The sequence below is a fragment of the Peromyscus eremicus genome, chromosome 2 (assembly GCF_949786415.1).
Source record: "Peromyscus eremicus chromosome 2, PerEre_H2_v1, whole genome shotgun sequence".
Lineage (NCBI taxonomy): Eukaryota > Metazoa > Chordata > Mammalia > Rodentia > Cricetidae > Peromyscus > Peromyscus eremicus.
Window position 1 is genome coordinate 86,471,021 of NC_081417.1, and position 21,113 is coordinate 86,492,133.

Below are 21,113 nucleotides of genomic sequence, written 5' to 3' on the forward strand. Positions count from 1 at the left end.
AACCTCAGGCAGGGAGGAAGGTAATTTACATTTTTTGCTTTCTCTTAGCCATTATCAATTTTCTAGACTCTTGCTTCTCAAAATCTCCTCCCCCTACTATCATAAACAATCAGTAAAAGGGCCACTGTCATGGCTGTTGTTACCCATTCTAAAACTTTTATTGAGAACCTATCATGAACTTAGCTTTATCTTGGGTGTTTAGGAAAAACACTTCCTCCATGGCATGATTACTTACATGTCTTCTCAATACTTAAAGCTTTAGCTTTACCACAGATAACACAAGTTGAGGCTACTCTCCATGATACTGAGATAATATAGTGCCTCATTCAGAGAAGGGTTGCAGAGAAGAAAGTTGAATAATACAAGAGACTAATCTGGAAGGAGAACTAGAGTGGTTATCCGAAGAGGAGGACTCCTGAACCAGGCTGTGAGGCCAAGGGGACATCTTGACTGGCTAGTTTGCAGTCACATGCAGGAAAGCTTTGGGCTGTGTTGTCATCTGCCATGGGGAGGAAAGTTGGGGTTCTTCTGCTATACTGAATGATTTTGAACAAGCTCCTTCCTAAGCTGGGCTTCATCGTTCCTCCTCTGTAAATGGAAGTTTTTCTCCCACCCACCAGTTCCAGAATAACCATTCAGAGGTTTAATATTAATTATAAATTCTTGGCCTATTACTCAGGCTCATTACAAACTATCTCTTACAACTTAAACTAACCCATTTCTGTTTATCTATGTATTACCATGTGGCCATCATGTTACCGTTCTTCTGGTATCTTGCTCCTTGGATTGCTGGATGGCATCTGCCGCTGACTCTGCCCTTCTTCTCCCTGTCTCTCTGCTTGGATTCCCAGCCTGACTTTATCCTGCCCTACCATGGGTCAAATAAGCTTTATTTATTAACCAATGGGAGCAACACATACTCACAGCATACAGAAAGACATTCCCACATCACTTCTCCCCACTTAGTGTAAAGAAAGGGGAAGGGGGAGGATGAAGAGGAAGAAAAGGTTCTACAAAGAGAGAAGATAAAATCAACCTCCCTGGAACTCATTGTGAGGACAACACAGAATAAAGAATAGGAAATGCTCCAAAAACTCTCAAATAATGAGTATATGGAAAATCACTGCAGAGGGCAGTGTGAAAACAGACACACACACACACACACACACACACACACACACACACACACACACACACACACTAGTGGCCTGAGACCTTCTTCCTTAGGATATATGACCTGAGCAGAGAACATCTTAGTTCTGATCTCTGGTTACAGCTCCGGCTCCAGCTGTCTCATGTTAGGCTAAGTAGAATCTGGGTCCCAACTCCCAGACTTAGCCTCCTTTGTATTCCAGACAATCCACAGAAGTAAACCAGACAGATTTTCCATTAACTTAGGACTGCTCTGCAGCCTTCCCATTCTAGACAAGCGTACTTGGCCTCAGCACTTTCCCAAGGAAGAGTGAGGAGAAGCAAATGAGGAGACAGCCAGAGCAAGATGCCAGATCAACTGTCTTACATTGAAAATGCACAGCCAAAACCAAAAGGCCCGGAAATGAGAGGCAGCATGATGACTCTCCTGTGCTGAATGCTGTGCTAACCTCATCTCTGTGTGCCTTGGAGCTTACAAGATTCTCATGCATGAACTTTTTCTTTCTTAGTTGAAAGCATTATCCCTTCTTTTCCTGTCTTAACACTTTCGACTCACATGTACAGATGGTTTAAGTATTTGCAAAGTCCATCTATATGAGTTCTCATAAGAAATTCTCCACACAAATGTGGAGTAAGGGTGATAGATATTCATGCTAATCTCGTTCAAAGATGAGAAAGTTTGGTCTTGGAAACAATCATCTCTCCTGTCAATAGAAGAGTTGGGTCAGGTGACACTTCAAATCCTTACCCCGCCCCCATTTCCTCTACTTCTTTCTCCTTCTCTTTTAAGGTTTTCTGAAATTTGTACTTGTGTGTTTGAGTGTGTGTGTGTGTGTGTGTGTGTGTGTGTGTGTGTGTGTGCCACATGTGTGAGTATACCCAGAAGAGAGTTTCAGATCCTCTGGAGATGGAGTTAACAGTTGGTTGCAAGCTGCCCAATGTGTGTATTGGAAACAACAAAAGAGCAGAAAACTGTTGAACCATCTCTCCAGACCCACTTCCTCCTCCTCTTTGTTTATTCTCCCTGTTGTTTTGAAACAGGATCTCATACAGCCCAGACTGGCCACAAACTTGCCATGTAGTAAAGACCAAGCTTGCATCCCTTATCCTGTCCGGGCTGCTGAGATTACAAGTTTGTATCTCCATGTCAGGTTAATTCTCTGTATGGGCAGAGATTGTTTCTACACTATTACATACTAAATATAAAGAACCTTTGATTATCAGATTCCAAATTCTAATTTTTTTATTACTGAAAGTCAAAGCTATTAGCCACTGTTCTCCCTTACCTTGCTTTACTCTGTCTGCTTCCATACACACTACTCATTGCTAGGTGTTCTGTGTCTGTTTTCTCAGAATTGAAACCTCTCATGGAGGTACGAGAGAGGCTCCTAAGAAGCTAGGAAATATGTATGGCTTAGGCAGCTCAAGATAGTTACAGGATTCACAATTGCCTGAGGCAATATAAGCAGTGAAAAGCTGTTGGAGATTCTTCAGTAGAGCAATTGATGTGTTAGGCAGGGGTTTCCAGGGATGCAGCTCTTGTGAGTCACCACTCACGAGAAGGTGGGCTTTTTCAGGGGCTCTTTAAAAGAGAAGAGATAGAGGAATGGGAGGTAGGGTGATGCAATGTGAAAAAGACTACATCTGCTCTTGTTAGCTATGAAGCTTGAAGACAGGTCATATGAGCGGAGGGATGTGGATAGCCTCTATGAGCTGAAAAGGGCCAAGAAATGGGTCTTTCAAATGCAGTGTTGCTGAAAAGTCCATTTCAGTTCTAGGAAACCCCTTTAAGATCTCTAATGTCTAAAACTATAAAGTTATAATTGTACAATAAATTTTAAAAAAGGTATTTGTTACAGCAGTCACAGAAACTAATACAAAGATGAAATCCTATCATGATTGAGAACATTATCAGAAAGAAAAGCAGTAAGCACTGACATGGTCTCTGACGATAGTCTTAAGATTTCAAAATCCATGGGAAATGGGAAGCCGCTGAAGGATTGCTGAGGGAGATGTGGTCAGATTTCCATAATCAAGTCCACCAGTTAGTGCAGGATAGGAACTGGAAGGATGAGCTTGGAGACAAGGAAACTCTGGAAGGCAATTATGCTTGCTACTATACCACCAATACAGGTGCTGGAGACAGTGAGACTCTGGAAGACCTCAATGGTGTTGGTGAGAGAAACTGGGTTGGGACCTCAGGAGCATTAATTCTCTGAGCTTTGGTGACCCATAGGACCTCTGCACCAGGTCTTTGGCAACTGGGGCTATATGCACTACTTCATTCCTTTGCTGGAATCTTTCTCAAGGCAGCCTGTGCAGTGCAAAGCTTGGCTACAGCAGCTGGGTTTGAAATCTGCTCTGCCATTTACATTCACATTGAGCATCCCTAATCCCAAAATCCAAAAAGTTTCAAATTCTTTAAATTATTGAGAGCTCACTTTTCCACACATAGAAAATTCTACAGCATAAAACTTTCATGCACACATTACTTAAAAATCTTTTATAAAATTACCTTTAGGCCATGTGTATAAGAAATAAATAAACTTCTTGTTTGGGTTTGGGTCCTATCTCCAAGATAGTGCATTATATATATGCCAATATTATCATATTCGAAAGACTCCATAGTTGAAAGACCTCAGATACCCAGACAAGAGATAGTCAAACGGTGCTAACTCTGGAGCCAAAATCAAGTTGGTTATCTTTCTGTGCTTTGGTTTTCTTTCTTAGAAAATGGTGTGGTGGCTGGCACCTTTAAAGTCAGCACTCGGAATGTGGAGAAGGGAGGATTGCAATAAGTTTAAGGGCAGCCTAGGCTACACAGCAAGCTCGGGGTCAACATGAGCTGCATTAAAAGATCCTATCTCATTGTGTATCTTGATCTGCTTAAGGGGTCCCCTGGCAGTAGAATCAGGGTCCATCCCTGGTGCATGAGCTGGCGTTTTGGAGCTCACTACCTATGGTGGGACACCTTGCACAGCCTTGATGCAAGGGGAGGGGCTTGGAACTGCCTCTACTGAATATATCAGGCTCTGCTGACTCCCCATGGGAGGCCTTACATTCTTGTAGGAGGGAATGGGGGGTAGCTTGGGGGGAAGGCTGGAGAAGGCTGGAGGGAAGGAAAGAGAGGGATCTGTGATTGGTGTGTAAAATGAATAAAAAAATTCTTAATAAAAAATTAATTAATTTAAAATTTCCTATCTTAAATCACCACCCTGCCCTTCCAAAGATCCCTCTCTGCTTTGAGTGTAATTCTTTCCAAGCTACTGACACGTCTCTTGTGTACTAAAGCCATCTTTCGATGTTCTCTTCTGAGATGAAGTATTTTCTCCACACTTTCCAGACTCTCCCACCTTTATTTCAGGGGAAACTCTTACAAGTCACAGGCTTGGCTCTCAAAGCCTTCTGAAGCTCTTCCTTCTCTCTAGGGCACAGTGTGGTTCAGAGGGCTGAGTGCCCTCTAGAGTTCACCAGAGGTAACATAAAGAAGGTGAAGAAAGCCCTGTGGTTTCCAAAAACTAATTAAAATGGATATATATGTGTGTGGGTGTGTGGGTGTGTGTGTGTGTGTGTGTGTGTGTGTGTGTGTGTGTGTGTGTGTGTGTGTGTATCTTCTGGATTCTGGCACTGGATGGGTTCTGTACCAAAATAACACTTGAGAATCTTAGACAGTCAGGATTACATGTCTATAGCCCTTGAATTCTAAGAGAATTTGGAAAGAAGTATAGAACACTAAATGTTCTGTGTTACAGCTCGTTATGTCCTAGAGCACAGTTTTGAACCTTCCAAAACAGGAAGGGAGATGTTCTTAGTGTCTTTCCTCCTTATGTCATGGGCCAGCTCTTGGCCTCCCCAGGTACACATTCATCTCATGAACACCTATGTACAAGCTCTTCATCATCTGCTTGCCCAGAGTTTCTCTTCTAACTAATCATACCTATAAGTCCCAAGGGAGGTTCTACTACTAGACCCCTTGAAGTCAAGACCTGTGACATTCATTTTGTTTCCCAGCCCAGAGATGCACTGGATATGAGGTTCATAGGCAGCCAGATGCTGTGGCTCTTACCAGCAGAAGTCTGGTTCAGTCCTAGCTTCACCACTGGCGGGCTCTGTCATTGAGTAGTGATTTGGTTTCTCTGGGACTTAGATGTTTCATCTGTAAAATATAGATAATGACAGTGCACACTTCACAGGGATATTGTGAGAACAAAATAATATGATCCATAGAAAACACTTAGAAGAATATCTGCTACGTGGTAGGTGCTAAGTAAATGTAAATGACTGTGCTTAATTATAATTATGTTAAGTTTGGGTTAAACTTCATAGGCAATGCAGCAACAAGGAAGACATAGTGCAAAAATACTGAGAACAACAATGAAGGAAATTAATGAACAGAGAAGAAAAACAATCAGAAACTGTACACTTGCATGTGGTAGGTACATGCTAGGTGGCTTGCATATGGCAGGTTACTTTCTGAACACAAGGGTATGCAGCACACTTCCGTGTCCTCTTCCAGGTGCTCAGTGCCTTCCTCCAGTGTACCTACTCAGACGCTTCCCCTTTCTGTACAACTTTCCCCATTCATCCAACTCTGATAGCTAAAGAATTATCTTAGCTCTCATTAACATGAAAGGAGCTAGTGTCCAACAATTAGCTAAGGCAAGGATGAACAAAGTGTTCAATTCCTGTGCTGATTTCCATTATTTTTGACTGCCTGGAGCTCTAATTTGAGAAGATAGCAGAGTTCCAATGAGAAGGTATCTGAGGACACATTTGATGTTCATGCACCCAAGTGCTGAGATAGATTAGTGATGCCTGCACTGAAATTAGAGTAAGAAGGTTGCAGTATGTGTGTCTTTAATCTTCCAGAGCTCTTTGTGAACTAGGAAGGAAAACAGGGTTTTGCCAGTTAGTGACAGTGATGTTGATTACATACATTAATTGCCTTTAACTTTCATGGCAGCACTACAAAGTTTATTTCTACTATGGAGAAACTGAGGGCGTGAAAGGTCACTGAAGAACTCACAGGATATATGAAGTGTTTCCATTTGAAAGAATACCTTGAAATGCCTTTACTAGAAGGAGAAGAGAATTTAAGGCATCCTGGTCAGCTGATGGAAGAAAGTTTTGATGTAGAGAGTGCTTTCAGTGCCCCATAAATCACAAGGCACATAACATTATCCACACCCTTTTCCCCAACTTTGTTTAGAAAAGACAGTAGGTTGGGATGCAGAGATAGCTCCTTCAAAAATGTATTTTCTACGTAAGCATTAGGACTTCAACTCACTCTACAGAACCCATGTGAAAAAGCTGGATATAGTGTTTTGTAATGTCAGTGCTGAGGAGTCAGAGACAGGCAAATCCTTAGGGCTCTCTGACCAACCATCCTAGCCTAATCAATGAGTTCCAGACCAGTAGAATACCATGCCAAAACAAACAAACAAACAAGGTAAACAAGGTGGACAGGATAATCCAATATTATCCTCTGGCCTCATACCACTCATGCATGTGTATCCACACAGGTGTACACACCCACTTACACATTAACACATATGCACCAAAGTAAAAGGCAATAGAGAAAAGAAGAGTGAAAATGTAATTGTGTTTTAAATGTAGTCAGATGGATTTTACCTTAAGAAATACATATAAAACTGAGTATCCATGAGATGATTAATCGCATCAACTTGAACTGAGAGATTACTAGGAGATAAGAAAAGCTTACCTCCCTGTTTCCAGAGATGACTGTATAATAGGGGCTCAGATGTAATCAATGGTATAATCCAACGATGGGTTCCAAATCTAAATGGACTATTGGAAGGTGGTTGAAATGTGAAAGGCTGGGCCTGGTAGAAGGGAGTGGGTCATTAGATTCATGACTTTGAAGAGTCGGTCTTAGCCCTAGCCTTTCCCTGTCTCCCCACTTCTCTTCTGCCTGTCGTGAAGTGAGCTGCTTTCTCCCATCATATGAATCCACCAATATGATGTTCTGCATCACCTCCAATCCCAAGCAATGGGTCCAACCAACCTTAGACTGAACTATCTAGAATCATGAGGCAAAAGAAATCTTTAGTCCTTTGAATTGCATCTCTGGAGTATCACTCAGATGATGCCAAGTCAGGTAAGACTCAGAATTCATGACCAAACAGTTTTAATCATAATTCTGAATGAAGTTCAGAGCTATACCTCTGCCAGGCAAAAGGAACTCTTTCCAGGTCAGCTAGCAGAGCATTTACAAGCGAGCCAAATGTGCAAGAAAGAGGCAAGCCAGCAGAAAGATACTGATTTCACAGACAGGAAACATGAGTCTTAGACTCCTTCTAGTGGGAACATAGTGCCTTCATTTCTCTGGGCTTTAACAGCAACATCTAAACCATGAAGAGGTTAGAGAAGGGTATGAATCTTGTACAGATGACTCAACCACAAAAGAAAAAATTGGAGGCCAATAAAACAGTTCATAGATAAAAGATTTTGCTGATGAGCCTGATAACCTAAAATAATCTCCAGGACCCACAGGTGGAAGAGAGAATCAAGTCCTTCAAGTCCTTTGACCTACACACATATACCATAACATAATTACATGCATATATACACACACAAAATAAATAAGTAAAGTAGTTTCTTAAGAGTTCAGACATTCCCAGAGCCCTGAGTGTTGTTGTATAGTTGGAAAGGAGGGCTGCCTGTTGAAGGATAAACAGACTGCAAAACATGGGAAGGCCCAATGAAGAATGGTGACACACCTCTCTCATCTTTGGAGTGTCTCACCTGGTATATAAGTGAGTGGGGAGGATGAAGTTATCTACTCCTAAATCTTACTTTGCATCTCACATACAAAGTGTTTGGGCAAAATTTTAATAGATACTGACTTTCCAGGAAGCTGCTACCATGCTAATCAAGAAAGGGCTATTCCTCTTTTGTTCAGATTTCTTCTATTTCAGAAAAACCATGATTCATTGTTTTTGTATTGGAGTGGCCAATTCTGTGAACTCATTTCTGTTTCCATCAAACAGTCATCCATCTGCTGTGATGTCTGCCAGTCTCATCACATCCAACCCTTCACATATCAACATACATCCTACTTTATTATAAATTACTTTTCTTTTTATTTTTCATTTACTTTGCAGTTTGGTACATTATATAGGGCTTTCAGATGAGATGTCTAGGTAGGTGATACAATTTATGGATCCCATTTCAGGATAATAAAGAAAACATCACAGAATATTAACCTGGGACGAGTTCAGAACCATTGGCTCAGATGATACTTGGACCATTTCCAGCCCAGGCAAAAGCAGGGACTTTATGCAAAGAGATTTGCATCTAAATCAGATGCCTAACATTTCAGGTTGAGAATCAGAATAAATGCTCTTGCATCCTACAAATTGTTCTTGTCTACTGAATATTTCTCGGCCATTCTAGAAACATTCCTGTATGCATTTTGGCTAATCTTCCTAGTGGTGAAATTGCCTGGAAGTGAGTTTGGGCACATTTGGAATCACTCAAGAAAGCAGCAACATCAATGGATTGAGGTTGAGCATTTTAAAATTTATGGTGTAATTGATTTCTTTATAAGACATTCAGGCCTTATTATTTATTAATCCACCTGTCAAGGCTAATTTAAAGTACTTTCTCAATAAGGTAGTTTGACAATACCTATGTTTACCAGATTGACAAGCCCAGTAAAGAAAGATATGACATAGCAGTTGCTCACCCTTAGCAGAAACTTTTAGAAAGGAACTTTCCAACAGCCCTGGTCCTCACTGGGGAAGGCAGGAAGCTTCCTATAATGCTCTATAGGGACACAGTTATATCCGGGACTTCATTTGAATGGGAACTGAGTCCTGGAGGTGACACAGCCTTAAGAGCCCTGGGCTTTTCCCCTCCCCACTGCCCCGTGCCTCTGTCCAGGCCATAAAGCTCATCTGCTCCCCAACCTATAGCTAATCTCCTGACTGACCCCCTTGTTTCTTATTGTCTCTCCTATTCATCTCAAGTGATAAGCCTAAACTGGAGCTCTGACCATGTTGTTCTGACCCTTAAAGAAAACCCTGAATGGTTTCCACAGAGTCAAATTCAAAGCTTTTCATTTCCTGGCCCTGTCTACCATCCTACATCACTTTCCCCATTTTCTTTTTTTTTTTTTTTTTTTTTGCCACTTTCTACTTCATGCACCCTCACTGTCAGTCAGCATGCTATCCCCATGACTGCACCATTGTACCCTTCCTTCTTCCTAAATCCTGTTCACCATCATTTTTCTTCTCTAACAACCTTCTCCCAAGCCACTGGCAGTTCTCTGTCCTTGATTTCGGTTCCGTAAGTCCACATACACCAAGTCAGTAAACTGTACCTGTTTAACAAGGATGTAGTTGGATCAGGCAGGGTGCTAAGACTGGGTGCATAGCAGAGCTCTAGAGAGACCTCACAGCTGTGCTACTCAGCTCACAGTCTACACTATGAGCACCTTCTAACTGTCTTCACACATTACCTAGTACAGAGTTGAAGGAAGGCTAAGGAGGTCAGGGAAACCATTATATGTTGGATACAAGCTGCTGAATCTCTACTTCACTATTTTATTTTATTTTAGCAGCAACCCTGTGGAGTATTTTTTTTATCCTTCTTTATCCTTTGTGAATAAGCTGGAGTTCAAGGATATGAAAAAGCTTGCCAGTGTTTACCCAACTCATTTGTGATGAGTTTAGAATTCAAACACAGGACTGAATCCAAGGCCTCAGCTCCATCTCTATACTCAAATGCTCTCTCTCCACCTCAGAGTTCAAGCTTGTTGAGTAAATCCATGATCAGTACAAAGTCAAATATACTCTTATTGTGCTTCCTCAAGTACATTCCACAGCATTGTAGTATAATTACCATGATACTACTGACACTGAGTGACTGAATCTGCATTAGTAAGTAGGTCTAAGACACGGAAATAACACATAAAACATACAAAATCCTCAATTCATCTTTTACCGGGTAGTCCTAGGTCCTGTAGACACTCAATAAGTATGCATTCAACAGTGCATGAGGTCCCTTCATGACTTCTTTGGTGATGCTCCAATTGACATTGAGTGGTGTATCCCACTAACCACCAATGAACAGAATATAGTCTGACCCAATCCATACTCCTCATCTTAAGTCAAACACATAGGATGTTAGACAGACCTTTCATGAAAGAAAGTTGTCAAAGGCAACTTGACCTCCAAGTGCCAGAATAGAATCAACAACTATTTTACAGGTCTATCCAAGGTAGTGCCTCTCCCCACCCTAGGACCAGTTTGCAGGGGTGATATTGTGGGGATAGGAGAATCCAGGGCCAGAACTTTGTGGAATCTATGTAAGATACAAAGAGAGAAGAGGCTTGTCATTGCTATTCTATTTCCATTTATAAAAAGTAACTGTAAAAATATAAATAAGCATGTTTTAAAATAGGGAACACAATTTAGATCATGTGGGCTTGAAATGCGCTGCTCAGTTTCACACCTCTCTCATCCCAGACTTGAGGTGGGAACAAAACATGTAAGTGGAACAGTTACCTAATGAGCACTCCCAACCCAAGCCCAGCTTCCCACCATTTTTGAGGGTTTGAGCATAGACATTAACAGCAATAGAGATGAAGAAGAGAGTGTCAGTAGAAGAGACAGGACAGGGAAGGGTCAGGAACATGTCTGTGGCAGCTCAGAAAGGGGTATGTGACAACCTTTGTGTCATTTTGTTTGTTTGTTTGTTTGTTTGAGACAGGGTTTCTCTGTGTAGCTTTGCACCTTTCCTGGAACTCACTTGGTAGCCCAGGCTGGTCTTGAACTCACAGAGATCAACCTGCCTCTGCCTCCCATGTGCTGGGATTAAAGGCGTGTGCCATCACTGCCTGGCTACCTTTGTGTCATTTAGGCTGGTCAGTTGTGACATTTCCATAGCTTAGTTGTCATACAGATAGGCACCTGCTGAAGCTTTTAGGAAGTTATTGAAGGATCAAGCATAAGCTTCTACTGCTCTTTCCTCCCTCTGACCATGGGAGGAGGTGTCCGTCAGTCCTACAGTGTCTAAAGTTCTGGGCCATAAAGCCCTCCTGAGCGGGGTAGTCCCAGCGTGTTAAAGGCTTAGGCTCTATGTAGGACCTTGTCTTCCATTTAGTCTACTTCCTGATTAATGGAATTATGAATAACAAGGATCTTTAAGGCACCTCATTCCCACTCATTTCCTCTCTAGTCTTAGCTTCTATGTGGCAGCCTGGCTATAGTTAATACCCCCAGGCAAGGATATTAGTACTTCTAACCAACCTGTCTTCCAATAATTGATGTAGCATCCAGCCACCAGCTTTGAGGTTGTAAATTTTTGTTGAGAACTAAGTTGTGGGGAAAGGGACTCACCCAAGCTTCCCATGCCAGCCACTCTGTGTTCATCAGCTCTAACATCATCTCTTTATATTAGGTTGTGGAGGTAGGGAGGTATCCTTCACTTTGCAAAATGTCAAAACTCACTTCATATTTACCTATTGATCTTTGTGCAAACATCTCTCAGGATTCCAAAACAAAAGGAAGTGAAGTTCAAATCCTTGGCTTACTCTAAGCTGTCAGACTAAGAATGGGCATGATGATGTCTGACTAGAATGGGCATGATGATGTCTGACTTCTGGCCACAGGGTCTTGGGTGACAATCAACTAAGAACAGACCAAGCCCAAAAGACCCAAGTGCATAGCACAGTAATCTGTATCTAGAGCCATAGCATCTTGGATCCCCTCCCCTCCACTCAGAGACCCTGAGACCTTTTGCAAGTTGACAGGACTCTTTGTAGAATGTCCAGATGGCTAAACTTAGAAATATGGCAGAAGCTGGATACATCATTTGCAAGGGCCACAATAACAAAATACCACAGAGAATGACCTAAGCACCAGAAATATGTTTCTTTTCCTACACAATTCCAGAAGTTGAATGTTCATGACCAAAGCATCCAAATATGACCTGAACTTTAAATCTATCTCCTGGGCTCATACATAGCTGTCCTCTATGATCACACATGATCTAGAAGGGCACCCATCATATAGGATTATGGCCCTCTCAAGCAAACCTACTGGAATGTAATTACTTCACTAAAGGTTCTACTTGTAAAAGCATTCACACTAGAGATTTAGGACTTTAACATGTACCTTTGTTGGGAGGAAGACCCACTCCAGCCCATATCCCTGGGAGATTCTAGGCCCAGTTCTAATGCAAAGATAAATAATACAATGCCTAGAATAAGAACTCCATTTCTCACCTAAGCCTCACTTATTTCCACTCACTCACCTTTTAGCTCTTTCTATCAAGCTCTACAATCTCAAGCATAGTCTTCACTTTGTCTGAGAACAAGACTAGATACATCAATTCCCTCAAATCTACTTCCTCAGCCCAGCTTCTCACTTGCTTGGCTGTCTCTCAGCCCTTGAGTTACAGCCCAGTCATACCCTCCTCAGTGAAATTCTCCTAAGCAAAGCATATGTGAGGTCCACCCTCCCAGGTTCCCTTTCAAAGAGTACCTACATTTATCCCTGTACTAGCACCCATCATACTTGTAGTCCTGCAGGGCTCGCTGCTGGAGAGTGTGCACTGTTTATGTAAGAATGACTCAGTCTCTGTTGCCAGGATGAAAGATTCAGTCAAAAGAAATGAAAATCTGCTACAGAAATTACCATCCCCAAAGATGCAGTGTTTGGTGAGAACTGATCAAGTCTCCTTCATGCTCATAGTAGCTCAGGCTGGTGAAAGTTCTGTCGTGATGTCTGCTCTTATCATCATACCCCAAGGGGACTGTTCCAGAGGGTCTCGTGCTGATGACTAAGGGTTGCAGTCTGAGCATGCCATACATCACTTCCACTCACTACTTCTTGGCTAATCCTAGCTGCCCAGACCTGTAAATTCTCTGGGGAGCCAAAACATGGACATTTCTAGCTACAGATGATCCATCAGTGGTTATAGCTACTGTAACACTGACACCACCACTACCCCAGCACAGTAGATGTTTGATCCATGAATACCAAAGGAAGAAGTGGAGGAGATGGAGAAAGAAGAGGAGGGTGGCCCTTACCAGGCAATTGGCAATATGCCAACTTCAGGCACTATGAGTTTTACTGATAAATTAATTAATTTCTTGCACACAATGGATTACACAGGTCATTATATCACCTAGATTTATAAAAATCTTCAGTCAACAGATCCTTTCAAGTATTACTGTATTTCTCACCAAATGACCTTGCTACACCCAAATTCTCACTGCCTACCCTAATTTCATCCCATTCTAAGCAAACTTCCATTTTTACCAGTCTAGTCAGAACAGTCCTTGAAGATAGCTCATATCAATGTCATTTTGGGGTTCATTTCCACCTAAAACAATAGTGAACCCTGTATTCTCACCTGATCTTTGATTGGATTCTACATGGCTGATTCCTCTGATGAGACAATTCCTCTTCCAAGTGTCTGTAAACTTCTTATTGTGTTCCTCCCGTGATTATCATTAGCCATAGCTGCAGTCTCCTCTGCTGGATCCTTCACTCATCTCAAACTTCATATGCATCATACTAAGCTGTGGGGTTCCTTAGCCTCACTCTTAGGTCTTACTTACTCAAGGGTTTAGGTGTACTTTTGTGACTCTCCATTGTACATCACCCAGACATACTTTACCATTTACTGCCTTGTCAGCATCTCCACATGGATGTCTACAGGATCTGGAACTTAGCATCTTCTCAACAGAACCATCAACTCCTATAGCCCTCCTACACATGTTTACATCTCACCCAACTGCCCAAGACCGTGGAGTCACCTTAAAGTGTCCTCTTGCCTTTACAGTCCACATTCATTTAAGGGAAAATCTTAGTTCTGCAACCCATACAGAATGAATTCCACATCTTGCTATCATTTCTATTTTTCCAAGCCATGAGCAAGCTTTATATGAAAAGGCACCATAACCTCTTGGTTTGCATGACACTCCTGAATGCCTCCCATTTGTGAAGAAAGAAACCTGCCTACTATGCTGAGATTCACAGTGACTGAACAACCTCACCAGGGCCCTTAACCTAACTCTTCCATTCACATCTTGTACCATCCAACCCGCCACAGGCACCTTGATTCATCCATTCTTACCATTCGGGTTCTTCCATCCCCAAGTTCTTCCATGTGTTTTCTGCTTAGAATGCCTTTTTCTCACAGAGACTGTTTTAGTTACTATTATTCTTTGTGACAAAATAACCTGTCAAGAATCAGTTTAAGGGAGGAAGATTCTATTCTGGCTTGAAGCACAATGGTACCATTCCATCGTGGCAAAGAATATATGGCAGAGTGCCATATTAATAGGAAGCCAACCGTCACATTGCTTTGTGTCCACAACTAGAAAGTAGAGTGAACAGGAAAGGGGCCAAGCCTCAGTGACCACATCCTCCATCAAGGTTCCACCTCCTAAATGATCCACTACTTTCCTAAATAGCACCAAAACCAGTTTGGGACCAAGTTCAAACACATGAACCTATAAGGGACATTTCACCTTCGTACCACAACATACCTTGAAGATACCGAAGAGCTAGCCCAACGTCACACAGCTAGAAGGTGTTAGAGCCAAAGAAAAAGTTCTCTCTAATCCTCCCTCCTGCCCCTGCATTGCCTTCTGCTAGACAGAGAAGGTTAAGGGCATCATCTTTGCCTCTCTGCAATTCTTTACAGCATTAAAATTCCATTTTCTTTTAAGTGTATCTTTGCAAAGGCCATTAAAAGGTCATCTAGCATCTAATCTCCTTTCTTAACTTGGGAACTAAGTGAGTCCTCTGCTGCTCTCTGAGCTGTAAAACAAAGATAATACCTGCCAGGAACTTTAAAGAGATGTTTGACTCCCTGTCTGGCACACAGTAGGGGCTCAATAAATGTTAGCTTGATATTTCCCAGAGTCTATTCACTTTCCCCACAAATGTCTACATCACTATATTCTGTACACAGTTTGTGGGGTACAAAGATGAACAAGAGTGAGTAGGACTCTGCTCTTGAGAGCCCCAGATTTTTATAGAGAACAGAAGGCATTTACTCAAATATGCTCAGTAAATCTAGGAGGCAGAAGATGCTTAGACACTGTGGTCTGAAAGACTTGAGTTTAATTTTCTTTTCATTTTTAAATATATTTACTTATTTGGGGTGACGGATGATTATGCCATGGAGTACATGCAGAGGTCAGAGGACAACCTTCAGGAGTGGCTTGTTTCTGGCACTGTGTGACTCCCAGATGGAACTCAGGTGATCAGGTGTGATGGCAAGTACTTTTTCTGGCAGAGCCCTCTCGCTGGCCCAGGTTGTTTTTGATCTTCTCTGCCAAGCTGTGTGGTGTTATTCACTGAGACTCATTTTCTTCCTCTGTCACATAGGGTCAACATGTAGATTTTTTAACCATCTACAAAAATTAATAAGTTGACATATACAGAGTACACAGCAAGTTCCCAATGAATAGAACTGTTAAAATTGTGCTTGCTGAGGTTTACCAAGTACTCGCTGTTTTCTTGCTGCTTTGTCTAATAGTAACTCATCCAGCATAGTAACCCTTATCATAGGATGACAGCACAGACAGGTAAAGTGCCATGGCCAAGGTCTCACAGCAGTAAGAGGAGAGCTACAGGAGGCCCCACCCCTCTCTGAGAATCTGTAGGTAAATCTGCTCCCTCGACTGCCTATCCATCACATGCTGGAAGGTTTGACCTCTCCATTCCCGTGTCTGGTGGAAAGGAGTATAATGTTTGAAAACTGTTCAGTAAAATATCCAGCAAGCCAGACAGAATGCTAAAAGATAGCAACACATAAAGTTTAAAAACAGCCTCTGTCATTGCAGAAATCAAGGAAGAATTTGGAGAAATCACACACACACACACACACACACACACACACACACACACACACACACACTTACTTTCTAGGCAAATTGAGCTGTAATATGCCTGATAATTTAGTGCATTGATACCTTCTTTTGGCACCATTCATCCTGGTCATGGCTAGGAGGCAGAGGGTTCAAGGCCACTATAATGAGGACAGTTCCTCTCTCAAGGTGATACCCTATGCAAAGAAAGTACAATAGAGGGAAAGGTGGACAGTCATTCCAGGACCCTGTGCAAGATGAAAAACAGACAGTCCTGGGAGATTGGACCTCATCATCAAGTGGAAAAGGAACGTACTGGATGTAGAGACATGGAACCCAGGGCAGGGCTGTGACCTTGGAAGCTTTTGAAAGAAGCAACCTTGAGCCACTCTGTGGACAGTGGGCATAGACAGGTCTAGTGCAAACCCCAACCCTTTAGCTTTCAGCCTATGTCATCTTAACACAAACAATAATAGGTCCAGCCTATATTGTTTCCTCCCAGGGTCCGTGGAAGAGTCTAACAACCAGCTGAGGATTCTAATCTGAGGGATATCAAATGAATCTAAGCACACTGAGTTCTTTAGTCCATTCACTTTATTATTCTAAGTCAATTCTACCTATGCAGTTTCTTTTCTGTTCTCATACTTAGCTCCTCTCAGTCCTTCCTGCTTTTAGTCCTTCCTGCTCTCAGTCTCTTCTGCTGTTCTCTCACCATTTTACCCAGTTCTTTCCATCTCTGTCCTCATCTTTGTTCTTCTCAATCAATTCTCCCCAGTGCTCTCAGAGAACCAGTATATATACCCAAACAGTAATTCTTTGGCAAAGCAATGTGAGGCTTGAAATTTTCAGGGTCACAGAGAGAGCTGATAAGGATCCACACATAAAGCAATAATTGTCAGCTTCCAATTACAACCCAAAAGGGGGAGTGACTAAAGGGGATTTCTCTGGTAGGGTCAACTAAAGGCTAAGATTAATTAGGGAATTTATGTGATCAAACTATGATCTAGAAATGGCTAGGTAGAATGTTAGGGGTCAATAAGTCACAAGAAAGTAAACTGTCTTTGGCACTGCTGTTCCCACTCATCCCGGCTGCAGCTGCTTTCTGATAGGGAGGGGGACATATGCTAGGTGGTTAAGCAACCTATGTCAGAGTATGTAGAATTTGGTTAATAAAATCACTTTCACTCAGAGTAATTGCTGAGGAGAAAATCTAGGAATAGCACCTGGCTGAGGAGGAATTAAAACTTAATTTGCACAAGAAAGAAGCTTGGCACCTATCATTTCCCTGGCCTTATAGGCAGTCTCCTTGGGTCAGTGGGAAGTAACTGCCTTAACTCAGTAACTAGCAAATGGCTAAAACATCATCCCAGGAATGTGAGCAGTAAATCTCTTAAGTTAGGGCCTTGTGTAAATAACCTGAGTGAAGGTAAGGATTTAGGATTTAATTGTTAGTGATTCTTTTCTCTATCTGTGGGTGAGATGAACTAATGTTTATCTATGTGCAGTTTTGTCCTTGAAAAAAGGTATCTTTGCTGGAATACTTTTGTCTAGATAATGGCCCTGGCCAGATATATGTTAATGAAAAATAAACACAGCTGGGGACAGTTATACAATTACCCCAAATGTATAGGGAAAGTAGTGCCCAATATTGAGATGCCATCATGAGATTACATGTACACATAACATGGAAACGCATGGTAAATGGAGAGAATCATAGCTGTTATTGCACCAGAAGTTTACAACAAGAGACAGTTCATTGAAAAGGCAGTAATTCCATAACGCCTTGTGTGATGGTTTCCTCTAACAGAGCCCTTAGTTCTGATAGGTTGACCTTCTGAACTCTAGTTGTCACTGCTGTATACTCTCACGGACTTTTGTTTTCAGTGGCTCTCAATATAACCTTATGTAAATCCATTGCTCATTTAAGTCTCCCTCTTATTTTCTGTGAAAGCAACATGAGAATGGTATGTGGTAAAATGGCTGAGAGATGATTGACACATCTTTGTGAGAGTCCCAGGGTCACCACAAAGCAAGATAATGAGTTTGGGCTCTGTGCTTCTTGTAGTGTTAGCTGGGAAATGGGGTCTGGAGTCTGCTACTTTGTCCCATACAGAGATATTTTGTGGTCTTTTCCCTCCCTGCCTATGGACACCTGCCCTAACAATGCAGAGAGAGCACGGCCATAGGGTATTTACAGAAATGTGAAACCCAGAACACAATAATTCCAAGGCCCGGAAAGCTTGGAGAATATTCCTTGCTCTATCTCCTCATCAGCACCCAAAAGGCCCTGAGAAGTCCTCAATAACATACCTTGTTTGACTTTTGAACCTAAAAGTTCAATTTGCCTACGGGATGTGTTACATTTTTTTTAAGACATCATCTTTTAACGCCTACCAAACTCATTTCCCATGGAAATGTATTTTAAGTGATTTTTCTAGATAATGTAAAAGACTAAGAGTAATTTTGTGTGATGAAGAAATGGATTTAATTATTATAGCCACAGTGGATCAAAGTAATTCCTGAAAGCTGAATGGTGCTCCCTGCCTCCACCTCCATTCTCTGCCCCTCTTCAGAGCTCAGCTCATGTGTCTCCTTTATGGATTCATCTCTGACCTCCCTCCACAAGGAAGATAGGGCCACAGCCTTTCTCTATATCATTGGCATCATCTCTGTCCCTCTCATTAGGCACTAAGTATGCCCCATCTCACAGCTCTGTCCTATCCAAATGTGAACTCTGAGAACAGAGACATTATTATGTTTCCAGGGCTTTGCACAGGGCCTGGGACCCAGCAAGTATGTAATAATGTTGACTACATGGCACTGAATCCCATCATTTCTTCCAGTCTGAGAACTACAAATCCTCAAGTGATGTCAGTGAGAAAGGAGCCTGGGAAATCTTGTGGCCTAATTCTGAAGTCAACACATTCCATTCATCCACTGGGCAGGTGTCTGACAGTGGAAACAGCATACTTGTCTCAGAACCCAAAGACAGGCCAAGCATGATCCTCCCTTTAACTAATGGGGAGGCTATGGAGGGCTTAGAAAGCAAAAGAAGGAATAGAACATGACCTGAACACTATAGAAACTGATTCAATATGTTCTGAGTAACAATAAGAATGAACACAAGAGATATGTGTGCCATGAAGCTGGTAGCAGTGGTACACTCTTGTGATCTTAGCATTCAAGGAACTGAGGTAGATAGATTGTCAGTATATTGGAGGACACCCTGGGATAAATAACAATTTTGAGTCCATGGAAACCCTGCCTCCCTAAACACAAAAGGAAACTAAAGGAAGTAGAGAAGCAAAGGACCAGAGAGTTTACATGACATGCCCAAGATCACAAAGCTAGTGTGTAGAAAGGTGGCTGTTTTGTTAGTCACTCTGCATCACTATGATGAAATGCCCAACACAGACAACTACAAAAGAAGAATGATTTGTTTGGGGTCACAGCATCCTAAGTTTCAATCCAGGGTTGATAGGCTAACTCTATGACTTTAGGCTGAGGAGAGATAAAAGTATCATGGTGGAAGAACATAGTAGATAGAGTTACTCGTTTTATAACAACAACAACAAAATACAGAAGGAAGACATGGGGAAAGACTTATCCTTCAAAGACTGTCTTCCAGTGACCTGCCTCCTAACAGCCCAGTTAGTATGAACTCATCAATGGATAAAAACCCATTGATGGAGTTAGTGCTCTTTCTTTAATGACCCAATCATGTCTCAGTAACACTCCACCTGAGGTTAAAGATATATGAGCCTTTTGTGAAACCATTTCATATTTCAGGAGCCTTGAACTCAGGTAGTCTGTCTTCACAATTCACACATGACAGTATAACACTGAGCAGACTTGGTTATACTGGCTAAGGGGAGGGACTCGAGGCACAACCCAAAGGGGAAATGTAAACCTATTACAAAGCTGTACTATGTTAGGATGGCTGTGGCCTGATCAGGAACAAAGTGGCCCTGGTTACTATATGAGCTGTTCTCTTGAGTACCAGAATGCCATGTGGGCATAAAGAATGTTGTTCTGGAAATAAGGTGAAGAGAGTGAGAGCATGCACTGTCCTGGCACATACAGAAGATAACTATAGTGACCACAGACATATCATCCTTGGTAAGATACTGTGGTTTCAGTTCTTTAAAGGGGCAAAATGCAGAGATCAAGTACAAAATGCACAGAGACTCATCAATGATTCATTGATAAGGAGGTAGGAAGCACTCTACCTGAGCATACCTCTAAACTGAGGAAGATCCTATTGGGACTGAAGTTCCAGTGTTTCCTGGATCCAACAGCTTCGTACATCCTGAAGCTAGTGGAGCAGCAGGAGATCTCACAGCTTGTATGAAGCCTAGATGTGTGGTAAGAGTTATGCCCGTTCCACTGATAGAATCACACAAGTTCAGAATGTGAGGGCAGTTTGCCAGAGCTCTTCATCTGTCAACTTCCTCTTCTCAAACAGCTGTACAAGTCTCAAAAGCATCCCCTTATCTGAGGAAGAGCCTGTCCACAATACTGAAGTCCTCTGGGGCTCTCAATCCCAAGAAAAAGCCTCAAAATTGTGACAAAATTGCTTCATTTCTCTGATGTGTACCTTTCTCTTCTCAACCATTTTCCTTCCCATCTCACCTTCTAGAATCTGCCTGAGCTCAAAACAATAAGATAAATATTTTATCATAAACGTTGGGTGGATAATAACATATCATGCAGGAGACTTGAGTTCCACTCCTGATTCTCAACTATTGCCTTGACCTTTCCAGACTTCAGGATTCCCAGTAATAAAATAAGAAGATTATCTTGAATCACCTATAAAGAAAATTCCCACTGGAACACCCAGTAATTCAGATTCAGTCATACTAAAGTGTGAATGATGGATGACCTCTACCAAGAGAAGTGAAAGCTAACAGAGTAACCTCTTAAGTTAATGAAAATTGGAGAAAAGACACTGGTGTTATGGTATCATAGCTGCAAGAACTTGTCACTGGCCTACTTGAAGTTACTAGAAAATGAAGCTACTGTTGATTGAGCAATATATGGATATTTTTCTCAGAACATCATAACACTTATAATATCACAATTTGATAACCACCTCATTTACAGACCC